Below are 18956 nucleotides of genomic sequence, written 5' to 3' on the forward strand. Positions count from 1 at the left end.
AACCTCCACATGTCAAGGGTGTGACCCTAAAAAAATAAAAAATAAAACCTTGAAAAGGTAGGTAAAGAGATGGTGCAGGTCCTGTGTTTCTCTAACTTATTAAATGTCCTCACTAGACTGATGTTCCCATGAAGTATTTCTGACTGCGAATCCCCAAATGTCAGGACCTTATGAATCAACACCACAGCTCAGCATCCTTCTGCCTTGTCTCTCATGACGTTTTTCCTGAGGAATGGGATCTTTCCATCTTTCACTCTTTTGTGAAGGGTGTCTGTGTATAAACTGGAAGGAGCACATGGGAGAGTCTTTTGAAACTTTTTGGTTTTTGCCTAAAATAACTAATACAGAGTGTCTGGGGGAGTTATTCTACAGAGACTTTTTTTTTTTTTTTTTTAAGGAAAAGTATGGTGAAGCCCAGAATTGCTTGTAGTTTAGGATACTGACCTTTAAGAGGTAAATCTCATCATTCCTTCTTCTGTGGATTAGCATTTCACACTTGGTGGATTAAGAACAAATAAGAATTAATAGCTCTACATATCATGAGGTTTCAGATAAGAAGAGCAGATGTGATATGATATAGGATATAGGATATGATAGAGTAGAAAGAACGTGGACTGAGCATTATATGTAACTCCACTCAACACCTGGTTCTCTCACTCAGGATGTACACAAAATCGTTACGTCTTTTGTTGACACATAAAAATAGACTAAGAAGGGAGTTCCTGTTGTGGCACAGTGGTTAACGAATCTGACTAGGAACCACGAGGTTGGGGGTTCGGTCCCTGCCCTTGCTCAGTGGGTTAACAATCCGGCGTTGCCGTGAGCTGTGGTGTAGGTTGCAGACGAGGCTCGGATCCCGCATTGCTGTGGCTCTGGCCTAGGCCGGTGGCTACAGCTCCGATTCGACCCCTAGCCTGGGAACCTCCATATGCCGCGGGAGCGGCCCAAGAAATAGCAAAAAGACAAAAAAAGAAAAAATAGAGTAAGAAAACATAACTTACCTGTTACATTGGCCATTCAGCACTTATTTCATGTGCTTTTCTTTTTGCCTGCAATGCCTTCTCCTTCTTAGGTGCTCAGATAATGTTTACTTAGGCCTCAAGGCTTAACTCAATGTTCCCCTCCCCTGGGGAGACTTCCTTGGCTATTCCTCTCTCCCAGGAATCCTTGGACTTTCCTTTCTGGCTCCCAGGTTACTTTCACTATTATAAACATCATGCTAAATTAAAGATATTTGTTTCCCCAGGTGTGTCCTTTGTTCCATGATGCCGAGACCTTGTCTTCTTCATCCTCACATCCGTGATGCCTAGACTAGTGTCTGAGGTCCCCTAGCTATCAGAAAGTGGTTGTGTTGATTGAGTTGGAATATATAGTTGGAATCATTTTCAACATAAATTTACCTTGGTCTGTCTTGTCCAAGGTGACGTCCCAGTTAGCCTTTGGTGACAGGATCACAGAGCCAGATCCTCCTTGTCCAGCTTATCTAACTCCACTGATCTGTGTTCCACTGCCCCAGTTTCTGTCATATGCATATTCTCCCTCCCCCATTCATAATTTCTAATGCCGATTCTTTTTTTTAAAAAAACTCAACTATTTAATATTTACTTTGCATTTATTCTAATTGGTTCCTTATGTGATGTCAGGTGTTTGCTGTGGTAGTTATTTTTGAGCACACATCGCATTAGTTTACAGCTGCTAAAATGTTTCAAGTGTCTGCACGCTGCACCTGTGAACATTACACATACCGCCAGGGGTACATAGACCCTCTTTGGGAAACACGGAGCTTTGGGTCCTTCCTTTTTACAAGGGAGGACTTTACTTGCTCAGAGAAGGACACATCCAACCAGGGCTCTTACAGCAGCAGAGCCTTGCCAGAAATCCCAGTCTTCTGAGTAGGTCTTCAATAGATGTTTCATGAATTAAGCCAAATATGTACATTTCCTCAGAGCTCGAGCACTTCGAGCAGCTTTGTCACTGCTCCAGGCCTTTGTGGTTGGGGTGAAAGCAAGACACTACATAGCTCCCTGCCTGTGCCCTAGCAACCGAGCACAACACAGATGGAGAGCTTGGCAATCTACCCACCAGACGCGGCATGCATACCTGGCGGTGAGATCCAATGACAGCTTCCCTCGCACAGGAATAGCGTGTCTTTGCACAGTGTGACTAGAGTTTATGTGATACACAACCAAGATTGTGCCCCATGCCTTCAGGCCAACTTGCTAGTTTCAAGTCTAGAGGCCATAACTTTCCGCTGGTGTAATGACAGCTTGTCTCTTGCAGCTGGATCATGTCAGGACAGTAGGAATTTTCTTTTTGGTCCCCTTTCAATAGCGCCTTGTAATAACAGGGTAGCATTTTCCCAAGATGGTCTTTGCCAGTTGCACACATGTATTGGCTCATGAAGTCTTGAGTGTTTTCTGGCCTTGGAGAAAGGGGATTGTCCCTCTTTCCAGGAGAGAACAGTCGCCCATTTACAGGTGGAGAGACCAAGAAGTATTTATTATGTGCTCATTATCATTAATTAAATTGAAGGAAGGAGTATTGTGTATGAACCATTCCACCAGGCCCTGGACATAACAAAGATACATAATGCACAGTGTGATTGAATAGGCACCCCGCGGCAAGCAGAAGAGACAGACGTTTGCACCCATAGCTCGAATACAATGTGATGAGTGGTCTAACAGGGCAGGGGACCCAGGACTGTGGGAGTACAGAGGAGAGGGCAGTTAAATCTCCCTGGAGGAGGTTGACAGTGAAATCTACAGTTGAGCTGGCCATTACACCCAAGGAGATGCCTTCTGCCGGAGCGGTGAGAGCTTTGGCTTTGCCGCCTGAAGAATCTGCGCCCGAGTTCTCGCTTTACCACTTGCTCCTTTTATGATTTCCAGATCTCTTTCTTTATCTATGAAGTAGGGGCAGAAAGGGTTCATGTTCCATATATTTATTTAAAGTGAGAACAAAATGAAATAATCATGAAGTGCTTAGCATCTTTTCTGGTGTCTAACCCGTGCATGATAAATATTAGCTCTGCCTGTCATTCTTATCATCATCCTTATTATGTGATAATGATGTGAGTTGCCTTGTAGGCAGCCTTGTGATGTGGTATTATCATTGGCATCAGAAAGCCATGGCTATATGTTTGGCACAGAATTTTACTACCTGTTTCTCACTGAGCAGTCTTCAATGTTTTGAAATTATTTATACTAATCGACCAAGGCGAAGAAATAAGCCCCTGTAATAAGTAAGAAATACACATATGGTCTTTTTCCCTGGTTCCTGGCACACAGCTCCTAAAATCCTTGGAATTTCTGGAAAGATCGGGGTGTCCTTTGCATGCTAATGAGATGCTGGTATTTGGGAGCCCCTAGTGAGCTTCAGTATGGGGGTCGGTCTCCAGAAAGACCAAAACATGATTAGAGGATTGGAACTTTCAGCCCCACTCCCTACCTCTGGGGAGGGAAGAGAGGCTAGAATCGAGTTGATCATCAATGGCCAATAATTTAAGCCATCATTCCTATGTAATGGAACCTCCATAGAAACCTCAAATTTTGGGGGTTGGTGGGCATATCAAGGAGCTAGGAGGGCAGTGTACCTGGAGCGGGCATGGAAGATCCTTGAACAGCCAGTGTCCTAGCCCCATTCTCTGCCCAAACTTCCATTTGGCTGTTCCTGAGTTGTATCCTTTATAATAAACCAGTAATAGTGAGTGAAGCACTTTCCTGATTTCTTTTTTTTTTTTCTTTTTAGGGCTGCACCCACGGCATATGGAGGGTCTCAGGCCTAGGGGTCGTGCCGGAGCTGTAACCACCGGCCTATACCACAGCAATGCCAGATTGAGCCGCATCTGCGACCTACACCACAGCTCACGGCAATGCCGGATCCTTAACCCACTGAGCAAGACCAGGGATAGGACCTGCATCCTTGTGGATGCCAGTCAGATTTGTGTCTGCTGAGTCATGATGGGAACTCCACTTTCCTGATTTCTGTGAAATTTCTAGCAGATGATCAAACCCCAGGAGGGGGTTAGTTGTAGGACCCTCCTAAACTTTTTTTTGGATGCACACATGGCATGTGGAATTTCCTAGGCCAGGGATTGAACCTGCGCCAGAGTAGCAACCTGAGCCACAGTGGTGACAACACTGGATCCTTAACCCTCTAGGCCTCCAGGGAACTCTAAGGGAAACTCCTAAATCTAGAGCTGGTTAGTCTGAGTACTGGTGACAACCAGGGGCTTGCATCTGGCATCTGAATAGAGCGTTGTGGCCCAGAGTCCTTAAGCGCTAACGCCAGTAAGATAGTGTTGGAATTGAATCAAATGGTAGGATGCTCAGCTGGTGTTGGAGAGTTGGAGCAAGTGGATTGGAAAAGACACTATGCATTTGGTGTCAGACAGGTTGTTAATGAAAAACAGTTCAGAACCATTTATCTTCATCATTAGGTTTCATTCCAAATGCAAATCATTTGAGCGAGGTGGCGTTTCCAGAATTGTGGCTCTTTTAAAACATCCTACCGCACCACTCATTAGTCACATCTTTCAGAGAAATACCACAATGTGATCATGACACCTTCCGTTTTCCAGTATGAGTCAAGTTTGGACCAGGCGCGCCATTGCAAGGTGCGTATTGTACTCAGAACTTGAATTCTGATAAAGCAGAGACAGTGCACAGAAACTGGGGGATGTCCAGGAAGTGAAGAAACCTGTGTAGAAAGTAAATGCTTCCAGGCAGGGGAAGGCTTACAGCTGATGGGATTCAGTGTGGGTGGCGTGCAGGATGGGGCAGGCGCACAGATGTCCCTCTTTTATCCTTCTCTGGGAGCTGGGGAAGCAGGCTGGCAGAGTCCTAAAAGTCGAATAAAAGTCACCAGATGGAAAGGATGAGAAAGGATGGTCTGGGCAGAGAGAAGAGGATTGCAGGGTCCTGGGAGAACAGGTGTTTGTTGTATATCGGGGGAATGATGAGATATGAGTAGTCTGGTGTTTCGAGGAAGGAGTGTCGGACTAGACTGGAAAGAGTGGTCGGGCAGATATGATGGAAGACTGCTCTCAGCTGAATATCAGCCATGTGTTTTAGGACCCACCCACCCAGTCACTCGCCACCAGGACTGAAAACAGTTGGTGATGAATGCCGACTATTTTCTATGCAACAGGCTGAATGGTTCGCACATTAAATATCTTTTAATCCTCACAAAATGGGAAGAATTAATGTTTCAACTACGATGAAATTTGGCTGAGAATAATATTTGCATGTTCCCACCCCTGGATAACAGCAACATAAACAAGATGCAAAATTGTTTTCCCTCATGTACGAGGCTGGGGTTCAGGGATGTAACAGTGGACCTGACCCAAGAGGGTCTCAGATATCTGGGTTTCCTCTATTTTGTCATTTCTCTATCTCCATGTCCTGGGCCATGGCATAGCCCCTACCCTAGCTCTCGTTATTTTGTCTGCATTCTTGTCAATAGTGAGGAGGAAGAGTTAAAGGAAAACAGAGTCATGAGACTATATTGGAAGTGTTCTGAGAAAGCTTTCTGGAAGCTACCTCACTTTTTTTTTGGCTTGCATCTTTTTGTTCAGAAGTTAGTTGCATGGCTACACCTAGCTGTAGAAAATGCTAGGAGATGTGGCTACTGGGCAGCCATGGCTTGACTATTAATGTAGAAAAGGGATGAATGGCTAACTCCGTCTACCAGCTATATTTCCAGATAAGGAAATTAAGGTTTAGAGAATTAAGGTAACTTACCTATAGTGATGCAACTATTAAATGCCCAAGATTTCAACTGCTTCTAGTTCCAGTGGACTTAACAACAAGATTTTCTCTTCAGTGTTACTTACATATCCTAGTCAAGATTTCCCAAGAAGCATAGCCCAAGACAAACACTTGGGTGAGAATATTCTGAAGGGAATCATAGGGCGACTAACTTTCAGTTTTAAAGCTGGGGCTCTGGTCTGGGGAAAGGAGATGGGCAAGAGGAAGAAGCCAACATGAGGGAGCATCGTGAAGCAACAGGACTCCATTTCATCAGGGCCCCTGGGAGGCAGGCAGAATTCCCTCCCATATGTTCACCTGAAAGACCATTGCCTGTACATGCATCCAGTGGCCTCTTTCCTTCCTCAGTTGGGAGCTGGTCCCAGAGGCAGTAACTCCAGAGACCCTTCCGGGCTCTGCCTGCCTGCACCATGAGCCAGCTTGTAGTGTGTCCAAGAAAGCTCTTGGCAATGTTTAGAAAGATGTATTGTGGCAGTTGATGAGGGATGGGCCCTAGCAGTTTGAGGTGGGTGGGAATGGTCTACCAAGGTGAGGGCTCCAGGAACAGGTGAGCTGAGAGGACAAGGTGGGCACTAGAGAAGTCGGCTCCATCATGTGTTGTCTTATCTGAGGATGCTGAATGCAGATGTTATCCATAGGACAGTGATTTTTAAACTGGACTCCTTTCATTCCCTAGGCATTCTAGGAGCTGTTTCTGGACCAGGCCTGCTCTGTGTGTATGTGTATGTGCGCACACATGTGCACGTGTGCACTTGTGTATTTCTGTTGCAGGAATGTTTTAATACTTTGCTTCTCTTCTTTAACTTAAACCAGAGCAGCTCTGTTTTTAATCTCTTTCCCATTCTGTATTGTACCTTTCGATCAAAGAAAAGGTCCCATAGTTTAACACATTTATAAAGCACTGCAGTGGGTAACAGAGAGTCGTGGAAGTGCTCACACAGGGGAACCAGTCGTCCCATTAATACCTGGGAAATCTCCTGACTGCAGCCTGCAGGATGGGCAGAAAGAGCAAGCCTGTATGCAGAGGAAACAACATCCTCGAAGTTGCAATGATCAAGGGGTGACCTAAGAGGGCCAGGAAAGAGAATGGACTGGATGACCAGTTGGATTTGGATGGTAATGGAGAAAATATTGAGGCGGCTCCACTTTCTACAGAGTTTTTGTTTGCCTGGCTTAGGATCAGAATGGGGCTACTTATTGAGGAAAAGATATGCAGTGGAAGGGGCTGACCTGGAGGGATTAATGATTCATCCACTTAGTGAGATGATTCATCCATTTAATGAGACCCTTTCTTCTATTATATGGGACAGTCTGTAGTTGGGAGGGTTATGACAATTAAGAGGAGACCCCAGGCGCTGGTCTCCTCTCGGGAGTCTGATAGGGAGAATCATCCAGGCAGGGTGTCCCTTGTCCCCAAGGCCCATGGACAAAGGAGTTCAATTGCTCCTTGTCTGAGAGTGGAAGTGTGCTGCCTGGAGCCACACATCTCCATCCTTTGAAGAAGCACTGAACGCCAAATTCACTAATGGTGCTCAGGGAACAATGCCACATGGAGTGAAATTGGTCTTCATGGAGTTCCCATTGTGGCTCCACAGTAACAAACCTGATGAGTATCCATGAGGATGTAGGTTCGATCCCTGGCCTCACTCAGTGGGTTAAGGATCTGGCATTGCTGTGAGCTGTGGTGTTGGTTGCAGAAGCAGGTTGGATCCAGAGTTTGTGTGGCTGTGGCCGGCAGCTGCAGCTCTGATTCGACCCCTAGCCTGGGATCTTCCGTATGTCATGGGCATGGCCCTAAAAAGACCAAAAAAAAAAAAAAAAAAAAAAAAGGAAAAAGAAAAGAAATTGGTCTTCCTTCATTCATTCATAAGTGAGACATCAATAGAAAAGCTTCGTTGGCAAAACAGTATGAAAAAGGACGATAAGTTGGAAATGATGTGGTTCCTAGCCTTGAGGAGCTCTTGGGGGACTTCCTCATCATTTGGTCATTTGAGACTTGCATTTTTGCTCATGGTTAACACATACTGATAAAATGAGTAAAAAGTAAAACAACACAACAAAAACACTAAAAGAAATCCATCATGCAGTGATAAATAGAAGAAAATCAGTAATCTCTAAAGCCTACTTGGAAACAAGTAGATGTGAAAGGAAGAAAGAATGAATTTCTCAAAATCTGAATCTGAGTCAGATGTGTATGGTGGTCATTTTGATTTTTCAAGATTCAACAAGAGATGGCAAAGAACTTTTGAGATTCCCACTTTAAGGGCATCTTTCCATGTCTTTAAAGCCAATACTGTCTCAGAATTCACCCTTAACCTTTTCTTAAAATAATAAAAAATTGGTTTGAGGTGGGGCGGGGGGTGGATTCCGAGAAGTACAAAAGAATCTGAAAATGCTTTTAAATTATGGGTGTGCTAAAGAGAATAATAATAAATATATGTGATTATCATGATGATTCATTCTAGCTCATATCAACTGGCTACACCAGCAAAGCCTGCGTCTGTGGAGCCCAAGTTATCTTTCCCTTGATTAGACATGGGCTTCCAGACACTTAGTTGCAGGGCTGCTGTTCATGAGAAGAGTGCTGAAACTCCTGGGCTATGTAGTATCCCATTGAGAGAGTAGAGGCTGTCACACCTGAGCTATCCTGCTCTTTCCCAACTGAGAAGACTCACCCATGAGTACCAACAGGAACAGAGCCAGACCTTGCACAAATAACCTGCAAGCCCACATTGTATTAGGTGTGGTCATTCCCCATCACTCTGTGGTCCTGACTCTGCCCCAGCCATCGCAGTACCCCATGAAGTTCTATCCCGTGATGCACACGCCTTCTAGACCAAGTGATTTAACGCTTGTCAGCTGCAAAGTCCTTTATTTAAATGGGTTCTTTTAGGAAAATTCTACATATAAAAGGAATAAGAGCAGCTCTGCTGAAATGGGTATGAAGACCATGCAGCCCATGTCTAATTATTCCTCCCTGCATGTGGCAGGTCCGAGCATTCTGCAGAACCTAGTTTGCAAGTAAGTGATGTAGACAATTCTCACTTGTAAGTGCCCACGGGAAACTTGACTGAGCCGCACTTTCTGGCTTTGATTGCAGTTCCAACTTTCACTATCCCCGTGCTTTGGGAGACATTATGTAACTTCCCGATGCCTCAGTTTCTTCACCTTCTGAGTGAATACCATTTTGTTTGCTATCAAACAGGGTTGCTGTGGGGGTGACACAACGTAAGATACGTGAAAGGACCTAGAAGGATGCCTCTCCCAGCAAATATTACCTCTCATTGTTTCGATTATTGCTATGGCTCAAATCTAAGTTGTTAACTACTACTTAGTCTCATAAATTAATTGGAGTTCCCATCAAGGCTCAGCAGAAACGAATCTGACCAGCATCAGATTCTGCGTTGCTGTGGCTGTGGTGTAGGCCCATGGCTACAGCTCCGATTTGACCCCTAGCCTGGGAAGCTCCATCTGCCATGGGTTCGGCCCTAAAAAAAGACAAAACAAAAAAAAATCAATCCATGCTATGTGCTCATCTTTCCTGGGATAGGAGTAATTCATATAACAACAGTAATGAAACACACCAATAATCACAGGAATTGCTTTGCAATGGTCACTCTGTTTAGCCACTGTTTTAATGTATTCTCTGACCACACGATAGCCCTACAAGGTTAATACCTCTTATACCCATTTTAAAGATGAGAAAATCAAGATTCTAAAAGGTGAAGCCACTTGCCCACAGCCAGAGAACTGATAGGTGCCCAAGCCAGGGTGCCCTGCTTAGAACTGTCTGATTCACAAGCCCCAGCTCTTTGCTTTTCCACTGATGGCCCCCTGCCCTCCCAATTTTTTTTTTTTTTCAAGGAACGTTTCAAGAGATGATTCTAAGGATAAAGTTTTCAGTCCTGGTGGCTACAGATGTGGATGATGCTTAGGAACAAGTGGCCCCTTCCTATAAACTCTAACATAAGGGCATGACAATAGTTATGTAACTAAGGGCTCCAGGTCCTTCTTCTTCACTGTTAAAAGGAAATGGCCTCACCGTTGTCACATATAAAACCCTAATTCATGAAAACACTCCCCTACTTTCTACATCCCGGATATGGCTTCTTTGAAATTAGCCTTGCGGGTTCGGTGTTCCCCTTACCCAGTCACTGAGCAATGAGACAGCGTAATGTAGACTTTGTTGTCATAATGGGGTTCAGATAAGGTCCTACCTGTGTGGTACTTGCAGGTCTTTTCTGTTTTCTGAGATCCAGCATTTCCTTTATAAGGTAATTAATTCTATGCACAGAGTGGCTATGAGGCTAAATACAATAGGAAGCTCTCAGCCCCGTGGCTGGAGTCCTCAGTATATGGGCGCTGTTACTGTAATGATTAAGTTCAACATCCCCATCAGTTTCAGAAATCTGTTTCCAACCACATTTCACCCAAATGTGAGTTTCTTTCCCAGGAGTCTGTGTGCTCTGCATGGTTGAGAAGGCGCTGGGCTTTTCTCTGCTCTCTTGATAAAGGCACTTTGACCACCAAATGGCTCCACTGAATCAACCCAGCATTTTCCCCTCCCCTGCACCCTCCCCGCTAACTACGTTTTGGCACTTCTTCAAGGGGCTTTCTGTAATGAGCAGGTTCCCAGAGAAAGCTGTTTCCTGAAAGGCTTATAGCATTTAAAAGAAAACAAGTTTAGGGTCTCAGCATTCTTGCTTTTGAAGAAAGAAAGAAAGAAGCTTAATCTGCAGGCCTGGCAGCTCTAGCAGGAGCCTCAGGCTTTCCTGATCCCAGCCCTAAAGAATCATCCTCTCATCAAGCAGGCTGTTTCCCAGCTCCTTTTGCAACTTCACTCTGGCTTGCCGATGTGCCTGCGGAGGAGGATTCGGTGGGAAACCCAACCTCTTCCCTGATTCTTTGTCCCCTCAAATTAGGGCTGAGTACTGTTGCCATCCCCATCGGATCCGCATAAATAAGCCCTTTCCTCACAGCGGTGTGAAATACAACGGCGCGGGTGTGCGTGCTGTTTCTCAGACAGGCTTAGAGGCTTGCGGTGTGGTGACAGAAAGTGTGTGGGTAGGAGCCAGACCAGCTTGGGTGTCCATCAGCCACCAGCTGTGGCACCCTGAACAAATCACTGATTCTCTCTACACCTCGAGTGTCTTTCTTGGTCACATTGGCGTAACTGTATCCATTTTGCTTGTGTTATGAAGACTATCTAGGCAGTGTGCATTTATGTCTGTGGATGCATTTACAAAGTACGCATTCATTCATTTGCTGGAATATCTCCTAGCTCTTTTTTTTTCCCTGCGTTTCACACAATATTAGTCACTGGAGATAAAGAAGTCTGACACAGTATCACTGCTTTCGTGGTGGTCAGAGACTGGTGAACCATGCTTTCTTTCTACCCCGGATAAGGAGAGTGGGGATAAACCACCAGTACAAATATTGTTCATGCAAAAAACGTTGAATATGAAACTTGTATGAGGACCTGGAGACCATGTCATCTTTTTTTATAGATGAGAACGAAATGGCATAGCCAGGAAGAGAAACAATCTATTTAAAATCATACGGAAAGCCACTGAGAAAACCAATACTCCACGCATAGTTCAGTGCTTTTCCTTTTCTCTGCTCTGTAGAAGCTTACGGTTTCACTGACATGTGAAATGATTTGCAAAGAGAACATGTCAGAATGTATTAACTATTTTGTTTAAAAAAATACTCAGAAGGAGTTCTGCAGTTGGGGAGGTATTTAGGGAAGACTTCTGTAAGAGGGGAGATCTAATCTAGGTCTTGATGAGTTGGGAGAGAACATTTCTGGACACAAAGAAATATATATAAAAAAATACTGCCATTTGGGGACTTTCCCTAAGAACATAAAATCGGTTTGGGGTTTTTCTGTTTTGTTTTTGTTTTTTATGGACTCAATCTCATAAGTCTTTTTTTCTTGGAAGCAGCTCTGTTCAACGTAGATATTAGGCTTAGTGGGTGATAAATCACACATTTATTTATGGGTATTATACACATAGTTATGTTTCCATGACTCTAGATTATACAACACTACCCCACAGGAAGATTATACTACATCTATGATCTTTTTCTGAGGCACCTTGAAGATTAAGCTTACTCCAGCCCCAACATGAATATCTTATTAAAGAAGCATTAACAAAACAGCTTTTCTATCTCTAAAATCTGTGAATTGGAAATTTTTTTCTTTTTCTGATGGGACCTCACACAGACTTTTCTTTAGAAATCTTTTTGTGTTTCCAGAAAGCATCATTTTCCAGCAAGAATGCTAGTTACTCAGCCTAAATCTACTGGAAGGAGGCTGAAGTCAACAATCAGTATGATTCCTAGGTATTTGGGCTATAAGGAGAAACCATGAGCACTAGGAGAATTAACTCAGATCTGGGAACATGTGGGTGAATTTCTTGCTTGTGAGCCCTGGGCTTTCTCAGGACAAGGGATTCCCCCAAGTGTAACTGTATCCTGTGGGTTTCTTTTGATGCAAGTTTTCTTGGAAACTGGAGTCCAGATTATTTTTGATATGTTAAGAGTTCTTGGAATCTTATCCCTACTTATTCATTGGGCAAATTTGCTCTATTTTGGAAAGCTCCATGTCCAGGTGAACTGGGCCAACATATCCTGGGCATCTGCCATGCCTTATGGAGTTGGTTTGTAAGGACAGCTTGCCAGATTCTAGCAGCTCCACACCACTGAAAGATGAAAATAGTGTATTGGAGCTGACCTAGGCTGGAGCTCTTGCAACTTTCCACTGAAATGCTGAAATAGCTTTTGACGGGTTACTGAGCTAGCTGAGGCAGGGTGGGGAATCACTTCTTAGGACGAGGTGGGTATCGGTTTTCCACAGCCTGAAGTTAAGACAAGAAGAGTTTCATAGTTTAGAATGCTTTTCCCCATCTTGCAAAAGGACAATCCAGAAAGAAAAAAAAAAAAAAAAAAAAAGGCAACAGGGTGTAGTGGACTTGGAGTTGACGGTGTGCTCTCCCTTTTACTCACTGAGCTCTTGGAGAAGTTACTTAATCTTTTTCAGCTTTGGCCTCACCTGTAAAATAAAGACACTGACATCTAATTCATATGGTTGTAATATTCACATGAGAGATGTTGGCAAGTAAGGGTCCTTAACGATGGCAGTTTTTTTAAACAAAAATATCAGATTGTAGAAGAATTTTAGGAGATTTTAAAGAGTGAGTGATCTAAGAAGTGGACACATCCATCGAGACTTAGAAAGATGCCCTTTGGCATGAAACAGTAGTGTTCTGAATTTTAGCCCAGGTTTTCCATGCCTTTTCCATTTTATCAGGGTACCCAGAAGTGACTGACTGAGTGTGCTTACACCAAACATGTCTGCGGGTGACTAAAGTTGAAAGCTGAACAGCACTTTACTCATTTATACATGGAAGAAAGTGTGGTCACCCATGGGCTTGGGTGCTTGTTATCAGCCAGCTGACTCCCCTGTGCATTGTCCTGTTACAAGGGGAGCCACTCTTACTAGGTGGAGGGCAATGAGAAGATACAGAGTGGAAAATGGTCCATTCAGGGCTCTTATTGGCTAATGAGATGGAGACATGACTCTTGATGGACCTTCTCCAAGGGAGGGATACAACTATCAAAAACCTGATGTGTTTATATGATGGGACCAGTGTCAATCTTGAAATACTTCCCTCTCTTCTCCTCTTCTTTCTCTAGCATGTTTCATGAGCAGAATAGGTGAGGTACAATCAGAAAATGATTTTTTTGTCTCCCAGCTGAACCTGTGGACCCCACAGAGGCTCTTCTATCCCTAACCCTTGGAAAGAACATTGCTGGCAGCACAACAGCGGATCAGCTCACTCTTAAAGAAAATGTGCCTTCTGTCCATTCTAAATCACAGCACAACCTTGTTTCAGTAATCAAAATGTAATTAAAATGTCCAGGTTCCTTCAGAAGTCAACATGCTGAACTTCCTTAACATCTAAGTTTTCCCTTCTTCTCAGCTCGGGAAGCCCACAGTGTAAGTGTGAACATTCTTGGGTCACTTGTTCTTTTTCTCCACCTTATACTTTTGATTCTAGTCATTTGTAGAAAATTCTGTTTCTGATACCTTTGGGAATGAAACTGAATAAAGGATGGCAAAGTGAGCGGGGCAGGCATAAATTTGGAGACCAGCATCAGCGGTAAACCGGCTTCAGTGCTTTCTGGCTTCAGAAGTTGTTTAAAAGGGACTCTCTTATGGAGCATTCTGTGTGTAGGTGGAGATTTTTTTTCTGGGGCTTTCTCTCCTGCATGAATGACATGGATGGATGCATCTCCTCTAGCTGGTCACTGCGAGTTTTCATCATCCCTCCTGGTCCCATTTTCAAATGAAGCCTGATCACACGGCCCCTGCCTGGCTCACTTGCTCCCTCTCTTGGACCCATCATGAGTCAGTGTGCAGTGACTTCCCAGTCTGCTCTACTCGGCTTTACAGGCTGCTTTGATCAGCCTCTTCCTCTTTAGAATACTCAGGCATGTCCATCTGGTCACCAGCCCTCTGAGTGTCCCCAAATTTCAGGGAAAATGTGTAGGCTCTTTGATCTTGAAACCCACTTAGCTTGAGGTAAAAGAAGAAAAGCCCCTATCCTGGGCTGGGGTTGGATGTCAGGCTCAAAAAATGCTTTAGTGACAATCCAACTCTAATGTCCAAGTTAAGTCATTTATTCCTTTAGGGTAGATTGTAAGCCACCTCCTTTGCCAGTTTTGCATAGATAGGGAAGCATCTCACGTTGAAATCTCTGAACCTTTGACACCCCTTGTTTTAAGGACCCAGCCAAAATGAGACAGCATTCCCATTAAAAATCCTGCTACTTTCCCTTCCTTTCCTCCTTCTAATTTTTATCATTTCACCTTCTGAAAATATTATATACCATTGAGTTATATGATGTGTACTCTGTTAAATGTTGGGGATATAAAAAGTAAACATAACAGATAAAACAAATAAATACACTGTTATAATCAGTGTATAAATAACATTATGAAAGAAACATGGAGTCTTTGGGAAGACAGAAGGTATATCTAATTCTATTCTGTAGTGTTGGATAAGGCTTCCATGCCAGTACAAGGCTTTGAATCGAGACCTGAAAAACTATTAGAGGTTGTTAAGGCCAGAGTAAGAAGATGGTACGTTCCAGACACTAAGAGAAGTCCAGTTTGGCTGAAACATTTCTCTGAGAGATAAAAGGCAGAGTACAAGATGAGATTAAAAGATGAATTGCAGCTAGATCATAAAAACTTTAGAGGAGTTCACATGAAAACGTCTATGTTTTGAGGAAGTGAATCTGTCTACACGGCGTGTACTGTGTGAGGTAGGTTTGGTTATACTCCATTTCAGAGGATCTGTCACATTCGTCTTGATTACACTTGGAGCTTCTGGAGTCTTCTCAGTCATATTTCTCACATGCTGTCTCATTCTTCCATTATCTTGGCAAGCACACGTTGAGTCTCGGCTCTGAGCCAAGTCCTAGACGGGACCCTAGGGATTCATATATGCATGAGATATGTTCTGTCCATCAGGTCTTGTGGGAGAGACAGAGAAGGAAATTCATGGTTGATGGCTGTGAGTCCTATTACAGGGGACCTACTATTCTAAGTTCTGTAATAGATGTTTTCCGTGGGGGATAGAGGAAGTGAGTGGGAGAACATGGAAGAAGAAAACCGGAGGCAATTTGGAGGCAGGTGAGGGTGTAAACAAATGCTTCCAAGGGTGAGAGATCTGTGTGAGGCAAGGACTGAGAGGTGTAGGTGTTAACCAGGTGAGTAAGGGGCTGAGAGAAGCATTGAAGGCAGACAGAACATCTGAGAAGAGTGAGGAAGCACGTGAGGGCATGATGTATTAAGGAAAGTGTACGTTTTGCAGATTAGCTGGAAGATAGCGTGTGTATATGTGGGGGTTGCAAGAGACGTAACTGGGAAGATAAATAGGGGCCAGATCAGGAAATCCTTGTGTGCCTTATTTTTATTTTATTTCATTATTTCATTATTTCATTATTTATTTATTTATTTTCTTTTGGGGGCCACACCTGCACTGCAGCACATGGTAGTTCCGAAGCTAGGGGTCAAATAGGAGCTTCAGCTGTTGGCCTTCACCACAGCCACACAAATGCCAGATCTGAGCCTCATCTGCAGTCTATACACCACAGCTCATGGCAACACTGGATCGTTAACCCACTGAGCAGGGTCAGGGATTGAACTTGTGTCCATCCTCCTGGATACTAGTTGGGTTCTCAACCCACTAAGCCACAACGGGAACTCCCCGTGTGCCTTATTAAATAAATGGCAGTTTTCTTAGTTTAACTCTGAAAAGGTGATGCCATCTCTGAGTTTTTGGAGGGTCTTTCTGTATCTGAGGCACATGTATATTATCGCCACACGAATGAGGAGTCTAGCTTTGTGGAAGCTGGACAGTGGTTCTAGGAGTCACAGGAGAATAGCACATTTAAAACTGCTTGGTGGTGATCTTCTGAGGTTGTCTTACAGAAGAACTCTGCTGTAAGACGGATCGTTGGTAACACAGCTCATTCACCAGCACAAGAGGTAGTTCCTAGAACTTGGAGTTTAGTGTCCCAGGAAAGCGTGAGGCTCATGAAGACAGGTTGAAATCAGTCTGTCTAAAATGATGCCGAATTCCTTGTTTCTAAACATGGAGAATCTGAGAGCCCAAGTTACTTTATGAGAGGCTGGTGTTCTGTGGTGTGAAGACAATGGGTTTATTGTCTAAAGCTCAGTTGTTCTCTAAACATTCTACCTTGGCTCTGGGCGCTGCAGTGGAAGCTTTGCCATTGGACATTTTTCCTTTAATCATCGATACCCACTTTCTCTTCTCCCCCTGCCTAGCAGCTCCCTGGATACTAGAGCATTACCTGGTGCCCTTAAGGGCAGGAACATAATTGATCAGATTCTATTTTTTTTTCTTTTAACAGTGAAAAGTTGTTTTATTTTGCCAGCAATCAGCCAGTACAGATTCCGGTCTCAGGTCTGTGTGTGTGCATGTGTGCATGTGTGCGTGTGTGTGTGTGTGCATGTGTGCGTTCGTGTGTGTGTGTGAAAAGTGTGGTCTGGGAGTCCAGAGCACACCAGGGTATGGGAAAGTCAAAGTTTATTGCTTTTAATATTATGTAGAAAATCTGTGTGCAGAGCCAAGGAGGTAAAAACAGTTTTCCCATAAAAAGACCTTGGGAGTGGGGGTCTCCTTAGAAGTAAAAGTAGATGAAAAGATAAGCTTTTTATTCTGGTGGTGTCACCAGGGCTTCCTACCAGGGTGGAACTACAGAGCAAAGCTCACCTTCCACTTGCCTCCTGCCTGTTGATTCCACTCCCTCGTAAGAGCAGCCTGGGTTCACCTCTTCAAGGAGTAGGGCTTTTCAGTCAAACCTCGTGTTGTCGTTTGTTGGACCCCTGACTCACAGAGGCAAGAACAAGGCAACCCAATGGCCTGGGATCAGGTGAGACCTCACTCATACCCAGCATTAGTGCCTCAGTTCTGGAGGTCAGATGTCCAGTGCAGGCCTCCTGGGGCTACAGTCAAGGTATTGGCAGGGCTGCATTCGTTCTGGGGTCCTAGAGGAGAATCTGATCCCTTTCGTCCTGCGTTCCTTGGCTTGTGGCACCTTCCTTCATCTTCAAAATGAACATCTGATCCCTCCTTTTTATAGTCTTGCTTTTATAGTCTTTTATAGTCTCTGATTCTTATTTTTAACGGTATATACTTTAGTGTACATATATGCGTGTGGATAGGTATAGATACATAGACAGACAGATAGGGAGATATTTGCATGTTACCTATGGTGGCGGGAGTGGGAAGCAATTTCATTTGTCTCCTTTCAACCGCGTATGAGAAATGGAGTCCAGTAACCACTTGAGTGTCATTGACATTTGTTTATTTTATTAAATTCCTATTTTATGTTTTCATCATTCCAACTACAATTTATAGGTTACTATGACTAGCTAGAGCTGACTATATTCTAGACATCAGGATCTAAACTTTCCACGAAGTCACCTTTCTCTTGGCATGGAGCTAATTGAGCTATTATTTTAATGGTTTGATCATGACATGGTGCATTGGTCCTACCATTTGATCCATCTTGGAGGCTCAGTCTTGTCCTTAAAATGTATCAGGACAACAAGGATCCATGTTGCCAGCATCTGGGAGAACAATTCACCTTTCTCCTGACCTGAGTTATGAACCTTTCATCTAGATCCACCTTACAGCTTTCCAATCTATATCTGAATCCACTGGCTTCTTTTCTCTTGCACTTTTCTCTTCCTCCATGCAGCCTGATTCCTACCAAGCTTACCATGTCTTGGTTTAGGATTTCTTTTTTTCAATGATGCACCACACCGTTCTAAGGAATGAATGGGATAATGTGCATAAAGAACTTAGCATGTGCTTTGCACTTGATACATAGAAGAATGTTTTATTGAGTGTCACTAGCCTTAGAATGGACTTTAATAATGTAAAGGAAACTCTACCCAAGACTATTTAAGGCTGGAAATCCCTTAAGTTGGGTTCTAAATTAGCTACCTATTTCCTTACCCACCCCCCCGCCACTCCACTCACCCATCCAGAGGGTCCCTGGGATGCAAAGGCCAGCTAATGTCTCCCCAGTGAGAGTGTCTGTTGAGATGCTTGAGTTGGAATCCAGGTTCTGCTGCTTCCCAGCTGTGTGACCCTGGGCAAGTTCCTTCTCTCTGTCTTTGTTTACGCCTCTGTAGAGAGAGGATCCTATAATACTTGTCTCTTAAGGTTCCTATAAGGATCAATTAGGTTTAAATGTGCAAAGCAGTTTGCAAACTGTCTGGTGCAAAGGATCACCATGTTAGGGTCCATTACTACTACTCTGAATCTCCTTACATTTAGTCCAGAGTTCATCTAAAATTCCCCAAGGAAGGAAAAATCATATAAAAATTTTCATGAAAGAAAAAAAAAATCTGCAGAGCTGCACATCTACCCACAGTGTTGACCAACTCTCTGCCATAATGCAGGAAACAGTTTATTTTATCATTGTCTTGAAATAAAATGGGATTTTGGTCTTATATTTGAGAAACAAAAGGTTTATTGAATTCATTGAATTCTCTTCTCCCCCCAAAGATGCCATCAGCCCCTAAAGGTGAATTTGAACACCTGCCTTTAGATATACTTGGAAAGTAAGTAATTGATCATTA

General features: G+C 43.7%; 1 long non-coding RNA gene across 7 annotated transcripts in view; it reads left to right on the top strand.

Annotated features, from left to right (window-relative positions):
- LOC102161373 (uncharacterized) overlaps nt 1–18956 on the top strand; it is a 358117-nt gene that overhangs the window by 205223 nt on the left and 133938 nt on the right. The window lies entirely within an intron of this gene.

The sequence above is a fragment of the Sus scrofa genome, chromosome 1, assembly GCF_054392235.1.
Source record: "Sus scrofa isolate SSC_HxYL_T2T_F1_AM1 chromosome 1, Sscrofa_HxYL_maternal_Yorkshire_Landrace_v2.0, whole genome shotgun sequence".
In the NCBI taxonomy this organism is placed as follows: domain Eukaryota; kingdom Metazoa; phylum Chordata; class Mammalia; order Artiodactyla; family Suidae; genus Sus; species Sus scrofa.